The sequence below is a fragment of the Callithrix jacchus genome, chromosome 18, assembly GCF_049354715.1.
Source record: "Callithrix jacchus isolate 240 chromosome 18, calJac240_pri, whole genome shotgun sequence".
Lineage (NCBI taxonomy): Eukaryota > Metazoa > Chordata > Mammalia > Primates > Cebidae > Callithrix > Callithrix jacchus.
This window is the reverse complement of record NC_133519.1, coordinates 10,119,343-10,132,800: the sequence shown is the minus strand read 5'-3', so window position 1 is coordinate 10,132,800 and position 13,458 is coordinate 10,119,343. Positions and strand designations below refer to the sequence as shown.

Below are 13,458 nucleotides of genomic sequence, written 5' to 3'. Positions count from 1 at the left end.
TGCTTGCTTCTTTAAATTTTTTCATCTTTATTTCTCCAATACTCAACCCCTGAAATACAGATAAAACAGCTTCTCTTCCTTTTTGGGGGTAGTGCTATTTTTACAACAGGGCGCCCTCCAGCGATTCTGGAGTCTCAAGCAATAGAATAGAATTCTATCGTCTTGGGGAGAGAGCAACAGGACTTTAATGTTATTTTAGTTGATGGAGGCAAAAAATAAAAAGTGTTGATCACTTTAGAGTGTGTCCCTAATGTGATTCCTGGAACGCAGGCAAAAATTTCTTCCAAGACGAATTTTTAGATTCAAGAGCAGAGTCGAAAAGTCAGGAGCAAAAGAGGAGGTCAAGGCTCGGAAAGGACCCGGGCTACCCTATTGCTCTACAAGGGCGCTTTCCGAAACCGTCTCGGATTGGGCCAGAAATGCCGCAACCCCGGTCACGTGATCCCGCCCCACGTGATCTGGATAACCTAGGGCGGGCGCGCACCCACCAGAACGGTCACAGTCAGAGATCTGCGCATGCGCGGGACGCTGGAGGCTCGTGGAAAGCGTTCTGGATCCTACTTCCGCGTCGCTTCCTCTGGGCAGGTCCATCTTATTTGATCAGAAACTCGTGGGTCGGGTCCTTAGGGCCTTCCTTTTCTTTACTGTCTTTTCCATTTTGCAATCCTTGTTAACGATTAACTAAGCTTTTGTTTTCTTGATTTTTTTTTGAAACGGAGTCTTACTCTGTCACCCAGCTGGAGTGCAGTAGCGCGATCTCGGCTCTCTGCAACCTCCACCGCCCGGACTCAAGCGATTCTCCTGCCTCAGCCTCCCGAGTAGCTGGGACTACAGGCGCGCGCCACCACACCCGGCTATTTTTTTTTTCTTTTGTATTTTAGTGGAGACAGGGTTTCGCCATGTTGACCAGGGTGGTCTTAATCTCCTGACCTCGTGATCCGCCCGCCTCTGCCTCCCAAAGTGCTAGGATTATAGCCTTGAGCCACCACATTCGGCTTTTTTTTTTTTTTTTTACTACAGATGGAGCCTTGCTCTGTTGCCCAGGTTGATCTGGAACTCTTGGGCTTAAGCGATCCTCCCTTCTTGGCCTCCCAAAATGCTGGGATTCGAGGTGTGAGCCACTGTCCCTGGCCTTATTTTCTAATTTTATTTCAAATCTTGCGTAATTCTAAACCCCACATTGACGAATATCGTCCACCTGCTCAGCAGCTATAAATGGTGGAGTTATGTATGTTTTCATAAGGTGGAAATGAGGGCGAGTACGAACGTGGTTTATCAAGTGCTGCGTTTGGAGCTGAGGCCACTTTTGCTTCTGACACTTGTTTGTGCGCAGTCTAGCTCAAGTGCCCACTTGGGTGACCTCTGTTTAGTTAAATTCTTGTCACCAGGGGCAAGCCTACTGTTCCACGTTGTTCCTATTACTAGTATTTTTCTTTTATTTTAAGGCCAGAATTGCTGCATTAAACGGTCAAGTTGGTACCTAAGAATGAATCAATTCTGGAAAATACCGGAGCAACCAATTTACCCAGAGGGAAACAGTTTAAAAATGACATGCGGCCCATGTGTACAGTGATTAAGAGCTCTCGGGTATATATGTGTACTACCTTTCCTCTCTCTTCGAAGGAAAGAATGGTTCAATTGAGGGAAATTTTGTAAAGATCACTGTGTGAGATTATTAACATTTTTCTTATTTTAATTAGGACAACTGAATTATAGTTTGTTAGAAGTGTCTCAAATTATTGAAGAAAAATTGTCATCAAATTATACTTTTTTTTTTTTTTTTTTGAGACGAAGTCTTGCTCTGTCGCCAGGCTGGAGTGCAGTGGCTCTTGGCTCACTCCGACCTGTTCCTCCCAGGTTGAAGTGGATTGTCCTGTCTCAGCCTCCCGAGTAACTGGGACTACTGGTGCTTGTCACCACATGGTGAAACCCCGTCTCTACTACAAATAAAAAATTATACGTTTTATTGGAATCAGCCACCTTTCAGAGAATAGTTGCCTCAGTTTGTCCTGTGCAACTGAAAGGTGTCTAAAGCTATGGAAGGAGAAGAAAATAATTAAATTTGAATTCTTGTATACGCAATTTTTATTAAAATGTCAAAGGACAGTTACATGTTTCTATAGCATTAATATATATGCCTTATCTTTCTGTCTATCTATATCTATCTATCTATCTATCTATCTATCTATCTATCTATCTATCTATCTAGACAGAGAAAGAGAGGCAGACAAACAGACAGACAGGGTCTGTTGCCCAAGCTGGAGAGCAGTGGCTCTTCACAGTCTCGATCCTGCTACTGATCAGCACGCGAGTTCTGACCTGCTCCATTTCCAACCTGGGCCAGTTCACTCCTCCCTTAGGCAACTTGGTGGTCCTCTGTTCCCAAGAGGTCACCATATTGATGCTGAACTTAGCACAGACACACGATCAGAATAGCACACTGTATCCCAGAACTCCTGGGCTCAAGCCATCCTCCTGCTTCAGCCCCCTGAGTAGCTGGGACTACAGGCACGGGCCACCACACCCAGCAAAATTAGCAAATATTTAACTGCAGTAAAACTAATGCCAATAGTTTCTCAGACATTTTCATTGGCTTTTACAAAGCCACAAAATTGGGTAAAATTAGGGCCATTTTACTTTATTTAAAAATAAGAGGCCAGGCACGGTGGCTCACCCCTGTAATCTCAGCACTTTGGGAGGCTGAGGCGAGTGGATCATTAGGTCAAGAGTTCGAGACCAGCCTGGCCAATATGGTGAAACCCTGTCTCTACTAAAAAATACAAAAATTAGCCAGGCATGGTGGTATATGCCTGTCTTCTAGTCCTAGCTACTCAGGAGGCTGAGGCAGGAGAATCACTTGAACTGGGGAGGTGAAGGTTGCAGCGAGCCAAGATTGCGCCACTGCACTCCAGCCAGGGCAACAGAGAGAGACTCTGTCTCAAAAAATAAAAAAAGAGATGAGAATATTCTTGGATTTTAAGAAGCCAGGATTTTCTAGTGGGTAATAGCATTTCTCAGAAAAGACTTTTCCTTTTGACAGACTAAATATTTAGCAGAAATTTTTTTCTTCTTATATTGAGGAATTGTATTTTCAGCATTGTTTTGATGCTGCCACAATATTTTTAAAAAAATTATTAGCAGAGGAAGATAATGTGAATTTGTTGTTTACACCCATAGGACATTGAGGAGCTGCTTGCTGAGAGAGGAGTTACTGCCATCTGGTCTTTGCTATGAGGCCAAAGATTACACCCATCCCACAATGAACCTACTTTTCTTTTTGTGTCATCTATTTTCCTTTCCACTGCTGTTCTATATCAGCCTTGAGGTTGCTATTGGAATTGAGGGACAAATAACAGGTCATATAATGTAGGCCATCACATAATGATGAAATATCAATTCTGTGGTCTGTCTCTAAGGCTCTGTCCTTAATAATAAAATACGGTGTACTGTAATGGTATCAAGCTCCCACTCCATATTATTAGGTTATTAGCTATTAATTAGATATCACTTGCCATTTTTATTTTACATAACTGTAAATAACTGCTGTCTTTCAGGTCTTTATGTGCTCAATTTTATAAGCAGTTTGCAATTAACATATTAAAAAATCATGGGGAATTATATACAAATCCTTTTCAAGGCAAGCAGTCTTATAGCTATGATCAAAGGCATAAAATGTAAGAATGTTTATTTAACAAGCTTTTAAAAAACCTTTGCTTAAGGAACATAAGTGACAGGAAAACAAAGATGAATGATACCAACTCTATCCCTTGAAAAACATCGCCTAAACCCAAGATTATAAACCAAGAGCAAAACTGCAGGCCCAGAAATGTCTGAGTTGACAGCTTGTGCCCAGAAAGCTCAGAAGATGCCAAAGTTTTGATTTGCTCACTTCAGTGAAGGCCTGATCCTTCATTTTGTAGGGCTATGGAAGGAGAAGATTTATTTGATTTTGTAAATAGAAAATCGATCAATTTGTGAGTGACAGACTTGTGCCATGAAAATTCACCAAAGTCAGATTTCTAAACCAAGGTGTCAATTTGTTAATTTACAGGGAGATTGTATATTTACATTGACCATAGTATAATTATTCAGAGTTCTAAATCTGTGCTCTTTAATAGAAATGTAATTCTGTCAAAAATGCAAGTCGGTGGGGCGCGGGGGCTCACACCTATAATCCCAGCACTTTGGGAGGCTGAGGCAGGTGGATCACCTGAGATCAGGAGTTGAGACCAGCCTGGCCAACATGGCGAAACCCCGTCTCTACTAAAAATACAAAAATTAGCCAGGGTGATGGAATCCCAGCTACCTGGGTGGCTGAGGCACAAGAATCGCTTGAACCTGAGAGGTGGAGATCGAAGTGAGCCAAGATGGCACCACTGCACTCCAGCCTGGGTGACAGTGAGACTCTGTTTAAAAAAATAAAAATAAATAAAATAAAAATTCAAGTCACAGATATATTTAGAATTTTCTAGTAGTCATATTTAAAAACCTAGAAACAGGTACAATTAATTTAAATATATTTTAATTAACCCGATATATTCAAAAGATTATACTTTCAACATGAAATCAACATAAGAAATTGTTAGATTTTTTTTGTATATTTTTTTCATACAAAGGCTTCCAAATCTGGGATTAATTTTATGCTTACAGTTCATCTCTATTTGGATTAGCCACTTTTCTATTTTTTTTTTTAAACAGTTTTATTTAGTTGCTTTCTTCTACTTCTTTTTATTTTTATAAAGATGGGGTCTCACCATGTTGCCCAGGCTGGTCTCAAACTTCTGGGCTCACGTGATCCTCCCTCCTTGGCCTCCTAAAGTGCTGGGATTACGGTCGTGAGCACTGTGCCCAGTCTGGATTTCAAGTGCAGTAGTCATGTGGCCAGGTGGTCTAATGTATCCCTTCTGGGAAAGGCAACTGAGAGGCCAAGTGCGTAATGAGAATCCTCTCAGGTGAGCCTAGAAGCAGAGGAGAGGGTGCTAGATGGTCTTTTGGGATATTTTATGTACTTGACAAGTATGAGGAACCTACCCTGATCCATACTAGAGTATTCTTTTTTGTTTTTTTTTTGAGATGGAGTTTCGCTCTTGTTACCCAGGCTGGAGTGCAATGGCGCGATCTCGGCTCACCGCAACCTCTGCCTCCTGGGTTCAGGCAATTCTCCTGCCTCAGCCTCCTGAGTAGCTGGGATTACAGGCACGCGCCACCATGCCCAGCTAATTTTTTGTATTTTTAGTAGAGACGGGGTTTCACCATGGTGACCAGGATGGTCTCGATCTCTTGACCTCGTGATCCACCCGCCTTGGCCTCCCAAAGTGCTGGGATTACAAGCTTGAGCCACGGTGCCCGGCCCTAGAGTATTCTTTCTAGAGGTTTTAGTATTTGTTGTGTTTAGCTTGTCTCACGTCGGCAGCAGTACATTCAGCACTACTAGACTAATGCTGCCAAATTCTTCCTTCCTTTGATTCTATGTAAATTACTTTCTTCTATTAACATACTTTTTTTTTTTTTTTTTGAGTCAGAGTGTCACTTTGTTGCCCAGGCTGGAGTGCAATGGTGCCATCTCGGCTCACTGCAACTTCTGCCTTTTGGGTTCAAGCAATTCTTGTGCCTCAGCCACCCGGGTAGCTGGGATTCCACCACCCTGGCTAATTTTTGTATTTTTAGTAGAGATCTGGTTTCGCCATGTTGGCCAGGCTGATGACGAACTTCTGGCCTTAAGTGATCCACCCACCTTGGCCTCCCAAAGTGCTGGGATTACAGGAGTGAGCCACCATGACTAACCCCAGTTTTAAAATATAATAATTATACTAATCATTTTTCATATGGGATGATAATATTTCCTCTATTTTTTTGTCATTGAAAAAATTTGTATTTATTTATTGAGATGGAATTTTGCTCTTGTTGCCCAGCCTGCAGTGGTGTGATCTTGGCTCACTGCAAACTCTGCCTCCCTGGTTCAAGTGACTCTCCTGCCTCAGCTTCCCGAGTAGCTGGGATTTATAGGTGTCCACCACCACTCTCTATTTTTAGTAGAGGTGGGGTTTCACCGTGTTAGCCAGGCTGGTCTTGAACTCCTGATGGCGCACACCTGTAGTCCCAGCTACTCAGGAGGCTGAGGCAGGAGAATCACTTGAACCGGGAGGCAGAGGTTACAGTGAGCTGAGATCACACCACTGCACTCCTGGGTGGCAGAGTAAGACTGTCTTTAAAAGAAAAGAAAAAAAAAGACCTACGAAATGGGAGAAGCAAAGGCTGTTTATTCTCAGCTTGCTTTAGCCAGGGAGTCAGTCACCAGCACTGGCATTTGGGCAGAGACCCAAAGGCAGGCAGAGAAATGGGAAAGCTTTATAGAGGAAAAAAGCCTTCAGGTGTGCCCTCATGGGAGGCTGTTGGTGTGAGGAAGCTGTGGTGAGCTAACCAGAAGTGGGGCATCCTATGTGATTGGTCAGGGATGCCTATTTGGCTTTCCTTGGTTGGTCCTATGTTGGAAATGGGAACTGAAATTTGGGAAGCTGTCAGTTATCGATCAAGTCCTGGCCATTTTAGGCCAATTGTTACAGAAGTTATTTTTTAGCTTCCTGGATTGTCATGAGAGATAGCAAACTGGAGAGGCCGGGCGCGGTGGCTCACACCTGTAATCCCAGCACGTTGGGAGGTCGAGAAGGGCGGATCACAAGGTCAAGAGATGGAGACCATCCTGGCCAACACGGTGAAACCCTGTCTCTACTAAAAATACAAAAAAATTAGGCCGGGCGCGGTGGCTCAAGCCTGTAATCCCAGCACTTTGGGAGGCCAAGGCGGGTGGATCACGAGGTCAAGAGATCGAGACCATCTTGATCAACATGGTGAAACCCCGTCTCTACTAAAGAAAATACAAAAAATTAGCTGGGCATGGTGGCGCATGCCTGTAATCCCAGCTACTCAGGAGGCTGAGGCAGGAGAATTGCCTGAACCCAGGAGGCAGAGGTTGCGGTGAGCCGAGATCGCGCCATTGCACTCCAGCCTGGGTAACAAGAGCGAAACTCCGTGTCAAAAAAAAAAAGGTGAAACCCTGTCTCTACTAAAAATACAAAAATTAGCTGGGCATGGTGGTATGCGCCTGTAGTCCCAGCTACTAGGGAGGCTGAGGCAGAATTGCTTGAACCCAGAAGGCGGAGGTTGCGGTGAGCTGAGATCATGCCGTTGCACTCCAGCCTGGGTAACAACAATGAAACTCCGTCTCAAACAAAACAAAGCAAAACAGGTATAGCATGATAACACAGCCTAAATTACTTTCATTAGATAAAACTTAAAAAAGAAAACTCATTACAGGAATAGATTGCAATAGAATTCTAAGGATTTATTCTAAGGAAATAATCTGTAAAGCAACAAAATGTTCATTGTAAGGGAAAAACTTGAAGCAGCCTAAATGTCCAGCAGTAGGGTAATAGTAAATTACCTTACTCATAAGTAGGATATTATGTAGCCATTAAGAATGGTGTTTTGAGGCCAGGCCTGGTGGTTCACGCCTGTAATCCCAGCACTTTGGGAGGCCGAGGTGAGTGTCTCACTTGAGGTCAGGAGTTTGAGACCAGCTTGGCCAATATGGGGAAACACCATCTCAACTAAAAATACGAAAACGTTAGCTGGGCATGATGGTACATATCTGTAATCTCAGCTACTTGAGAGGCTGAGGCAGGAGAATTACTTGAACCCAGAAGGCAGAGGTTGCTGTGAGCCAAGATTGCGCTATATTACTCTGGCCTGGGCGACAGAGTGAGACTCTGTCTCAAAAAAAAAAAGAATGGTGTTTTGAGACTATTTGTTTATTTATTTACGAGAGAGTCTCGTCTGTTGCCCAGGCTGGAGTGCAGTGGGGCGACCTCAGTTCACTGCAAGGATTATGCTAAATCTACTCTGCCTGTGCTTTATCAATAGGAAAACAAAGCCTAGATTATAGTGTATCTGTTTACAGCATGGTTTACTGAATACTTTCTTTTTGGTTTGTTTTTGAGACAGGTTCTCACTCTGTCCCCAGGCTGGAGTGCAGTGGCATGCTCATGGCTCACTGCAGCCTTGACCTCATCAGGCTTGGGGGATCCTCTCACCTCAGCCTCCCTAGTAGCTGAGACCACAGGTAAGTGCTATCACATCTGGCTGTTTTTTGTATTTTTTGTCAAGACAGGGTTTTGCCATGTTGCACACACCAGTCTTAAACTCATGGGCTCAAGTGATCCTCCTGTCTTGGCTTCTCAAAGTGCTGGGATTGCAGGCATGAGCTACCTTACCTGGCCACTAAATACTTTAAGCCCACTATTGAGACCTACTCCTCAGAAAAAAGGATTCCTTTCAAAGCATTACTGCTCATAGACAATGCACCTGGTCACCCAAGAGCGCTGATGGTGATGTACAAGGAAATTACTGTTGTTTTTATGCCTGCTAACACAACTTTTATTCTGCAGCCCAGGAATAAAGGAGCAATTTGGACTTTCAAGTCTTATTATTTATGAAATGTATTTCATAAGGCTATAGCTGCCATTGATAGTGATTCCTTTGATGGAGCTGGGCAAAGAAAATTGAAAACCTTCTGGAAAGGAATCAGCATTCTAGATGCCATTAAGAACATTTATGATTCAAGGCTGGGTGTGGTGGCTCATGCCTGTAATGCCAGCACTTTGGGATGCCGAGGTGGGCGGATTGCCTGAGGTCAGGAGTTTGAGACCAGCTTGGACAACGTGCTGAAACCGTCTCTACTAAAAATACAAAAATTAGCTGGGCATGGTGGTGCGTGCCTGTAATCCCAGCTACTCGGGAGGCTGAGGCAGGAGAATTACCTGAACCCAAGAGGCGGAGATTGCAGTGAGCTGAGATTGCGCCATTGCACTTCAGCCTGGGTGACAAGAGCGAAACTCCATCTCAAGAAAACAAAAACCAAAAAGAACATTTATGATTCACGGGAGGTCAAAATATGAAGATGAACAGAAGTTTGGAAGAAGTTGATTCCAATCCTCATGGGTGACTTTGAGGAGTTTAAGACTTCAGTGGAGGAAATAGCTGCTGATGCAGTAGAAATAGCAAGGGAACTAGAATTAGAAGTGGAGCTCGAAGATGAAACTGAATTGCCTCAATCTCATGATAAAACTTTAATAGATGCAGAGTTGCTTCTTATGGATAAGCAAAGAAAAAGGTTTCTTGAGATGGAATCTACTTGTGTAGATGCTGTGAACACAGTTGAAATGACAACAAAGGATTTAAAACACTACATCAACTTCCTTGTTAAAGCAGTGGCAGCGTTTGAGGACTGATTCCAATTTTGAAAGAAACTCTACTGTGGGTAAATGCTGTCAGAAAGCATCGTGTGCTAGAGAGAAAACTCCTGTGAAAGGGAAAGTCAGCTGATGCAGCAAATGTCATTGTTTTATTTAAGAAATTGCCGCTGGGCACGGTGGCTCACGCTTGTAATCCCAGCACTTTGGGAGGCCGAGGTGGGTGGATCACGAGGTCGAGAGATCGAGACCATCCTGGTCAATATGGTGAAACCCTGTCTCTACTAAAAAAAAACCAAAAAATTAGCTGGGCATGGTGGCACGTGCCTGTAGTCCCAGCTACTCAGGAGGTTGAGGCAGGAGAATTGCCTGAACCCAGGAGGTGGAGGTTGCGGTGAGCCGAGATCACGCCATTGCACTCCAGCCTGGGTAACAAGAGCAAAACTCTGTCTCAAAAAAAAGAAATTGCCATAGTCACCTCAGTGTTCAGCAGCCACCACTGTGATCAGTCAGTAGCCATCAGTGTAAGGGCAAGAGTCTCCACCAGACTCAGATGACTGTTAACTTTTTTTTTTTTAAGCAATGAAGTATTTTCAAATAAGGGTTTGTACTTTTTTAGACATAATACTATTGCACAGTTAATAGTCTACAATATAGTATAAATGTAACTTTTATAAGCACTGGGAAACCACAAAGTTTGTGTGACTCGCTTGTGGTATTGTGATATTTACTTTATTGCTGTGGTCTGGAACACAAGCTGTGACATCCCTGAGGTATGCCTGTATTTTTCTTTCTTTCTTTTTTTTTTTTAGTAGAGATGGGGTTTCACCATGTTTGCCAGGCTGGTCTCGAACTCCTGACCTCAGGTGATCTGCCCACCTCAGCCTCCCGAAGTGCTGGGATTACAGATGTGAGCCAATGCGCCCGGCCTTTTTTTTTTTTTTTTTTTTTGAGATAGTTTCATTCTGCCACCCAGGCTGGAGTACAGTGGTGCAATCATAGCTCACTGTAGCCTCAAGCTCCTGGGCTCAAGCAGTCCTTCTGCCTTAGACCTCTCAAGTAGTTGGGACTACAGGTACACATCACCATGCCTGGCAGTTTTTTGTTTTATTGAATTGTATTATTATTATTTTTTCGAGGCAAAGAAAATTGTCATTCAGGTCTGTTAGCCAGGCTGGAGTACAGTGACACAAACATGGCTCACTGCAGCCTTGGCTTCTTGGGCTCAAGTGATTCTTTCACCTCAGCATCTGTCTGAGTAGCTAGGACTGCAGGCCTGCACCATGACATCCAGGTAATATTTATTTATTTATTTATTTATTTATTTATTTATTTTTTGAGACGGAGTTTCGCTCTTGTTACCCAGGCTGGAGTGCAATGGCGCGATCTCGGCTCACCACAACCTCCGCCTCCTGGGTTCAGGCAATTCTCCTGCCTCAGCCTCCTGAGTAGCTGGAATTACAGGCACGGGCCACCATGCCCAGCTAATTTTTTGTATCTTCAGTAGAGACAGGGTTTCACCATGTTGACCAGGATATGGTCTCGATTTCTTGGCCTCGTGATCCACCCACCTCGGCCTCCCAAAGTGCTGGGATTACAGGCTTGAGCTATTTAACATTTTTTGTAGAGATGGGTCTTGCTATGTTTCCCAGTCTGGAATCCATCTCCTGGGCTCGAGCAATCCTCCTGCTTTGGCCTCCTAAAATGTTGAGATTACAGGCATGAACCACTGCACCGTGTGAATTGTATTCTTTATGAGACAAATGCGATGTTAAATGCCGGTTGTATTATTTACCTGGAACAGTGGGTTCTGCATTGGCCTAGCAAATTATTGAACCTGAGGAGGTTGTGGGAAGCCCTGAATTTATAGTTGGTTGGGCAGAAGTTTGGGTGGTTTTTGACACCCAAGATGCAATTAACCTGTGGATTCTGCACTTAAGGTTCATAAATTTGGAAACAAGAGTTTTATTTTTTATAAAGGATTGTAGCCTGCAGGCTGGGAAGTGTAGCCTCTGGTAGAAACTGAAAGCAGGCACTTTGAGAGGGGGAGGCGGGAATTTACGCTGACCGGGTTGGCTTGTATACGGTAACAGGTTATAGGAGGAGCTGTGAATATTCATGAAGTGGGGGCACATGCTAGGAAGCCAACATGCATGCTACATAGGTCACATGTTTACTTTGGGGTGGTGACTTAATACTTAAATGTGTTAAAATTAGGCTGTGCATGGCAGAAGGTGAAACGGAGGAGCAGAGGCATCCTGTGCTTAGCCTCTGTAAACTGGCCAGAACCAGTCCCTGGTCAGCGGTCTTTTATCAGGAAGGATTGCTGGTCAGTTGAGTAAATCAGCAGTGGAGCAAGTCTTTTGGAAGGGCTGGTTACGGCCAGGCACAGTGGCTCATGCTCGTCATTCCAGCACTTTAGGAGATGGGGCATATTGCCTGAGCTCAGTTCAAGAACAGCCTGGGCAACATGGAGAAACCCCATCTCTACAAAAATACAAACATTAGCCTGGCGTCACAGCTACCTGAGGGACTGAAGCCAGAGGATTCTACAGGCTCAGGAGGTCAAGGCTGCAGTGGGGCCGTGTCTGCACTGTTGTACGCCAGCCTGGGTGACAGAGCACCGCCCTGTCTCAAAAATAAATAAATAAAAATAAAAGGGCTGGTTTCTCTTTAACTCTTAGGAAAGAAAGCCAGTTTGGGGGGGTGTATAATGAGGCTTGTCTAACCTGTCCCATCATGACCAAGAACTCAGTTTCTAAGGCTTCTCTTGGGTCCCTTGACCAAGAAGGGGTCCATTCATTTAGTTGGGGGTACTTAGGATTTTATTTTGATTTCTCAGTAGTTAGTATCAGAATTGAGTTGTAGAATACCCAGTTGATGCCCGAGAATTGGTGTTAGAATGCAGTTTGATTAATGTAACAATGATAATAATTCTAACACTATTCTCCTAGTCCCCAGCTTCAGTCAGACTTCATCTCTTCTAACCAGGCTCTCTTGTATGTCCCATTCTTTATAGATCTATGGACTATTTTATTTGATGAACCACAAACCCCCTCTATTCCTGAGGTAGCTCTCTGACTTTTCCTACTCTATTCTCTTTGTCTACTATAATGAATTTTAAATAATAATGACAAATCAATTTTTCCAAATTGACAACTTTATTAGTAATAATTTTTTTTTTTTTTTGAGATGGTGTCTCACTCTGTTGCCCAGGCTGGAGTGCAGTGGGGTGATCTCAGCTTATTGCAATCTCTGCCTCCCAGGCTCAAGCGAGCCTCCCACCTCAACTCCCCTAAGAATTTGGAATCACAGGCGTGTACCACCATGCCCAGCTAATTTTTGTATTTTTAGTAGAGATGAGGTTTTGCCATGTAACCCAGGCTGGTCTCGAACTCCAGAACTCAAGGGATCCACCCACCTTGGCCTCCCAAAGTGCTGGTATTACTGGCGTGAGCCACCATGCCTGGCCAGTAATATTCTTTTACTTAAAAATATTCTGTGCACCCTCATTCCTTATTCATTAAGGTTCTCTACACTCCAGCCCCCTTTTCCTGTTTACTTCCACTCTTTCCCTAGATACTCTACTTTGTAACCACACTGAACTTCTCATGACCCTATGTTGTGGGGTGAATTGTGTCCTCCAAAAAGATAAGTTCAAGTTCTAATGCCTACCTATGAATGTGACCTTATTTGGATACAGAGTCATTGCAGATGTAGTTAGGATGAAGTCGCAGTGGGTGGATGGGCCCTAATCCAATATAGGCTGTGTATTTATAAGAGGAGGAGGTACAGACAGAGCCGTGGGGGGAACAGGAACAGAGAGACATACAAAGGAAACACCATGTCGTGGTGGAGGCGAGATTGGAGTGATGTGTCTACAAACCGAAGAATGACAAGAATTGTCTGCAACCACCAGAAGCTAGGATGAGGCAAGGAAAATCCTCTCTTAGAGCCTTCAGAGAAAGCATGGCCCTGCCCACAACTCGATTTCAGACTTCCGGTCTTCAGAACTATGAGAGATTTCTGCTGCTTTAAGCCACCAGTTTGTGATACTTTGTTCCAGCAGCCGCAGGAAACGAACACACAAATCTCCCTGTCTTTGCTCACACTTTTCCCTCTGCCTGGAATGTTTTCCATCTCATCCAGATCCCACCCATCTTCAGGCAGTCTCTTTCATGGACCCCTGGAGACAGCCTTTCTCTTGCAT

General features: G+C 43.9%; 1 long non-coding RNA gene across 1 annotated transcript in view; it reads left to right on the top strand.

Moving 5' to 3' along the window:
• Positions 1–494: 494 nt before the first annotated feature.
• LOC128930111 (uncharacterized) overlaps positions 495–13,458 on the top strand; it is a 68,356-nt gene continuing 55,392 nt past the window's right edge. Inside the window, exons 1-2 of the long non-coding RNA XR_013529332.1 lie at positions 495–585; positions 8,002–8,119. This is a non-coding gene — a long non-coding RNA (uncharacterized LOC128930111). The remainder of the gene's footprint in view (positions 586–8,001; positions 8,120–13,458) is intronic.